A 6041-nucleotide genomic window follows, 5' to 3' on the forward strand; every position below is an offset into this window, starting at 1 on the left:
CAGGTTGGATGTCTGGGCCAGACACAGGGTCTCCGTAGAGCAGGTTGGATGTCTGGGCCAGACACAGGGTCTCAGTAGAGCAGGTTGGATGTCTGGGCCAGACACAGGGTCTCAGTAGAGCAGGTTGGATGTCTGGGCCAGACACAGGGTCTCAGTAGAGCAGGTGGGTAGGCGTTCGTCTGTGACCCCTTCAGTACTCTTGAGACACTTCGTGGTTACGGGCCCAGGTCCCATTGGGCTCTGGTCTAAAGTAGCGCACTATATAGTGAATAGGCTGCCGTTTGGGACGTAGCCTTAACGGACTCCAGTTGGTAACCTTAGACCTGAGCCTCAGTCCTATTTTGGGGATTCTGAAATAAATATTTACATTATATCTGAGAAACTAGCAGAAGTGTAGCCAGAGGTCCACAGTATTTCATCAGTTGACACTTTGTTTGACCTTGTGTTTGGTACAACATTCGGTCGCTGTGCTCCAAGATATACCGTATGGACATGTGATACATGACCTCAGATAGATAGACCTACAGCTCAGACAACGTCAAGGAACAAGATATCAGACTGTTGTTTTCCAGGTCCTCTAGTTCACCTGGGGTCATATTCAGAGGGTTGTTTTCCAGGTCCTCTAGTTCACCTGGGGTCACATTCAGAGGGTTGTTTTCCAGGTCCTCTAGTTCACCTGGGGTCACATTCAGAGGGTTGTTTTCCAGGTCCTCTAGTTCACCTGGGGTCACATTCAGAGGGTTGTTTTCCAGGTCCTCTAGTTCACCTGGGGTCATATTCAGAGGGTTGTTTTCCAGGTCCTCTAGTTCACCTGGGGTCACGTTCAGAGGGTTGTTTTCCAGGTCCTCTAGTTCACCTGGGGTCACGTTCAGAGGGTTGTTTTCCAGGTCCTCTAGTTCACCTGGGGTCACATTCAGAGGGTTGTTTTCCAGGTCCTCTAGTTCACCTGGGGTCACATTCAGAGGGTTGTTTTCCAGGTCCTCTAGTTCACCTGGGGTCACATTCAGAGGGTTGTTTTCCAGGTCCTCTAGTTCACCTGGGGTCACATTCAGAGGGTTGTTTTCCAGGTCCTCTAGTTCACCTGGGGTCATATTCAGAGGGTTGTTTTCCAGGTCCTCTAGTTCACCTGGGGTCACGTTCAGAGGGTTGTTTTCCAGGTCCTCTAGTTCACCTGGGGTCACGTTCAGAGGGTTGTTTTCCAGGTCCTCTAGTTCACCTGGGGTCACATTCAGAGGGTTGTTTTCCAGGTCCTCTAGTTCACCTGGGGTCATATTCAGAGGGTTGTTTTCCAGGTCCTCTAGTTCACCTGGGGGTCATATTCAGAGGGTTGTTTTCCAGGTCCTCTAGTTCACCTGGGGTCATATTCAGAGGGTTGTTTTCCAGGTCCTCTAGTTCACCTGGGGTCGCATTCCGAGGGTTGTTTTCCAGGTCCTCTAGTTCACCTGGGGTCACGTTCAGAGGGTTGTTTTCCAGGTCCTCTAGTTCACCTGGGGTCACATTCAGAGTGTTGTTTTCCAGGTCCTCTAGTTCACCTGGGGTCACATTCCGAGGGTTGTTTTCCAGGTCCTCTAGTTCACCTGGGGTCGCATTCAGAGGGTTGTTTTCCAGGTCCTCTAGTTCACCTGGGGTCACATTCAGACTGTTGTTTTCCAGGTCCTCTAGTTCACCTGGGGTCATATTCAGAGGGTTGTTTTCCAGGTCCTCTAGTTCACCTGGGGTCACATTCAGAGGGTTGTTTTCCAGGTCCTCTAGTTCACCTGGGGTCACATTCCGAGGGTTGTTTTCCAGGTCCTCTAGTTCACCTGGGGTCACGTTCAGAGGGTTGTTTTCCAGGTCCTCTAGTTCACATGGGGTCACATTCAGAGGGTTGTTTTCCAGGTCCTCTAGTTCACCTGGGGTCATATTCAGAGGGTTGTTTTCCAGGTCCTCTAGTTCACCTGGGGTCACGTTCAGAGGGTTGTTTTCCAGGTCCTCTAGTTCACCTGGGGTCACGTTGAAGGATAAAGATACAGGCCACGGTTTCCATGACAGCACCTCACACAGATGTTCCTCAATATGACACACATAGTGGACCCGGTTCATCACCCCGTGGCAATACGCACGCCTGATCTCAAGGTTAGTCGGGTCTGACACCATTTCACCCAGCTAATAAACTAACCCATGACAGCAAGGCAGTAGGTCTCAATCTCCCTGGAGGTTTGTCCATGACAGCAAGGCAGTAGCTATCAATCTCCCTGGAGGGTTGTCCATGACAGCAAGGCAGTAGCTATCAATCTCCCTGGAGGGTTGTCCATGACAGCAAGGCAGTAGGTATCAATCTCCCTGGAGGGTTGTCCATGACAGCAAGGCAGTAGCTATCAATCTCCCTGGAGGGTTGTCCATGACAGCAAGGCAGTAGCTATCAATCTCCCTGGAGGGTTGTCCATGACAGCAAGGCAGTAGGTATCAATCTCCCTGGAGGGTTGTCCATGACAGCAAGGCAGTAGCTATCAATCTCCCTGGAGGGTTGTCCATGACAGCAAGGCAGTAGCTATCAATCTCCCTGGAGGGTTGTCCATGACAGCAAGGCAGTAGCTATCAATCTCCCTGGAGGGTTGTCCATGACAGCAAGGCAGTAGCTATCAATCTCCCTGGAGGGTTGTCCATGACAGCAAGGCAGTAGCTATCAATCTCCCTGGAGGGTTGTCCATGACGGCAAGGCAGTAGCTATCAATCTCCCTGGAGGGTTGTCCATGACAGCAAGGCAGTAGCTATCAATCTCCCTGGAGGGTTGTCCATGACAGCAAGGCAGTAGCTATCAATCTCCCTGGAGGGTTGTCCATGACAGCAAGGCAGTAGCTATCAATCTCCCTGGAGGGTTGTCCATGACGGCAAGGCAGTAGCTATCAATCTCCCTGGAGGGTTGTCCATGACAGCAAGGCAGTAGCTATCAATCTCCCTGGAGGGTTGTCCATGACGGCAAGGCAGTAGCTATCAATCTCCCTGGAGGGTTGTCTATGACAGCAAGGCAGTAGCTATCAATCTCCCTGGAGGGTTGTCCATGACAGCAAGGCAGTAGCTATCAATCTCCCTGGAGGGTTGTCCATGACAGCAAGGCAGTAGCTATCAATCTCCCTGGAGGGTTGTCCATGACAGCAAGGCAGTAGCTATCAATCTCCCTGGAGGGTTGTCCATGACAGCAAGGCAGTAGCTATCAATCTCCCTGGAGGGTTGTCCATGACAGCAAGGCAGTAGCTATCAATCTCCCTGGAGGTTTGTCCATGACAGGTAGACTGGCTGTTGATTTACTTCTCTCTTAAGTGCAGCTAATTGGATTACTCCACTATTTCACACACACACACACACACACACAGAGGCTGGATGACCTTTCCAATAACAGTGATGAGCTCATTCAGGGGACAAGCCTGGGCATGTGTTCCCTCAGCATTTCGTTATCACTAAGGATCGATTGACAGCCAGTCGACATTATACCGTCGCCGTCCCAAAGGGGCACCCTATTCCCCATGGGGATTCTAGGCTAAAGTAGTGCACTAGATAAGGGTGACATTTGGTATGCAGTCATTCTGTCAATGGTTTGCTGACTACTGGCCTTCCCCCTCTACGCCTGGTGGTTGTCTCTCTTTCAGAGTGAATGATATTCCCATTAGTCTTTCTGTCACCTTTATGGACTGTATTGACTGAGGGGTTGTTTGTTCAAGATGATCGTTTGATAGCGAGGCGAGATAATCTGCCGACACCTAGATCTGCTGGGTGTACCGGAGGTAGTCTACACATAGCAGTCTATGTGGAACAGGGTGTGTACCATTCAAGGCCATTACTTGTTTGGTGACCTGAAACCAAAAGGTTGAAATAAGTAATTTAACAGTTATCTACAGTCGTTTGACAGTATTATCCATAGTCGTTTAACCGTATGAAAGAAAGAAAAAAACATGTACGCACTCACTAACTGTAAGTCACTCTGGATAAGAGCGTCTGCTAAATGACTAAAATGTAAATGTAACAGTATTATCTATAGTCGTTTAACAGTTATCTATATTTATTTAACAGTATTATCTATAGTTGTTTAACAGTTATCTATATTTATTTAACAGTATTATCTATAGTCGTTGAACAGTTATCTATATTTATTTAACAGTATTATCTATAGTCAGTCTATATTTATAGTCACTACATGCAAACATTTTACATTTTTTTTAAACATTTTTAGTCATTTAGCAGACGCTCTTATCCAGAGCGACTTACAGTTAGTGAATACATTTTTTTTTTATACTGGCCCCCCGTGGGAATCGAACCCACAACCCTGGCGTGGCAAACGCCATGCTCTATCAACTGAGCTACATCCCTGCCAGCCATTCCCTCCCCTATCCTTGATGACACTGGGCCAATTGCGCGCCGCCCATGAGTCTCCCGGTCGCGGCCGGCGGCGACAGAGCCTGGATTCGAACCAGGATCTCTAGTGGCACAGTTAGCACTGCGATGCAGTGCCTTAGACCACTGTGCCACTCAGGACGACACGTTGTCCTCTCAGAGCTAGCTAATCACATGACCAGAGCTAGCTAATCACATGACCAGCCTAATGTTTGGAGATTGTACAGATTGCCAGACATTCCTCAGAGCCTTTAACATTATATTGCACACTGAAATATTTCATTGAAATACACTAAACAAAAATATAAATGCAACCATTTCTGAGTTACAGTTCATATAAGGAAATCAGTCAATTTAAATCAATTAATTAGGCCCTAATCTATGGATTTCACATGACTGGGAATACAGATATGCATCTGTGGGTTACAGATACCTTAAAAAAAAAAAAAAAAGTAGGGGGCGTGGCTCAGAAAACCAGTCAGTATCTGTTGTGACACCATTTGCCTCATGCAGCGCGACACATCTCCTGCTCATAGAGTGTGAAAGATTCAGCAGGCTACTGGCATTACACACCTGGCTATCAGGATGCCAAGGGAAGCCAGGCTTCCCCGAATAATGGACCCCCCCCCAAAAAAAATGTATCTTTCGTCTCTCTGTGTTTTCATAATTTTTCTTCAATTCTCAAGAGGCTGAATGTATCTCACAGGAGAATGTATCCGAGCGAGCAAACAGCGCCCCTCTGTCTCTCTACGTGTAGACCATCTATCTGATGCTGTCTGGTCCAAACGAGTATGACATTGTTGCCTCTCGTAGCATTAATGGCAAGGGAAGCCAGTGAGCATCTGGCCTCCCTTGACAAAAAAAAAAGTATAAAAAATTTGCAAATCAGCATTGAGCTAAACTGAGCGAGTTCAACTGTGAATGGTCCTGGCGCACCAAAAAAAAGTGTCACGGGAAGCCATCTTGAATTTGGCTTCACTCCTATCAAATCCCATTGAGAGCATGCGTCATTGACAGAAAGACTTGAATTGTTGCATCTCGTTGTGTTGTTGTCCTCCGGTGGCCAGCTAGCTAAAATTGTCCCTTTCCTAAATTAGCCATGGATGGAGATAGGGATTTGGACTTGTGGTTTTACTTAATCCTCTGTACTGGCCAATGATTATAACGGCGATTCTGATCCAACAATTAAATTCAGACATTGTTGTGCCCCTGGTCTGAGAGGACGGAAGTTCAATATGTAGCTAGATGTAGAAGGCTAATGTTAACTAGCTAACGTTGCCCATGAATGGAAGTTAAGCTAGTGAGCAGCATTTTAGCCAGGTAGCCTAGGACAACAAAAAATAAAAGCGTGTACTATATGACAGAGTGATAGACCGTTTCGTCAACATGAAAGAGAGGAGGATATCATTGGTGTTTCTCTACTAGTAGGGTGAGTCAACATGAGAGAGGAGGATATCATTGGTGTTTCTCTACTAGTAGGGTGAGTCAACATGAGAGAGGAGGATATCATTGGTGTTTCTCTACTAGTAGGGTGAGTCAACATGAGAGAGGAGGATATCATTGGTGTTTCTCTACTAGTAGGGTGAGTCAACATGAGAGAGAGGAGGATATCATTGGTGTTTCTCTACTAGTAGGGTGAGTCAACATGAGAGAGAGGAGGATATCATAAATGA

Source organism: Coregonus lavaretus (assembly GCF_964263955.1).
Source record: "Coregonus lavaretus genome assembly, contig: HAP1_SCAFFOLD_301, whole genome shotgun sequence".
Taxonomy (NCBI): domain Eukaryota; kingdom Metazoa; phylum Chordata; class Actinopteri; order Salmoniformes; family Salmonidae; genus Coregonus; species Coregonus lavaretus.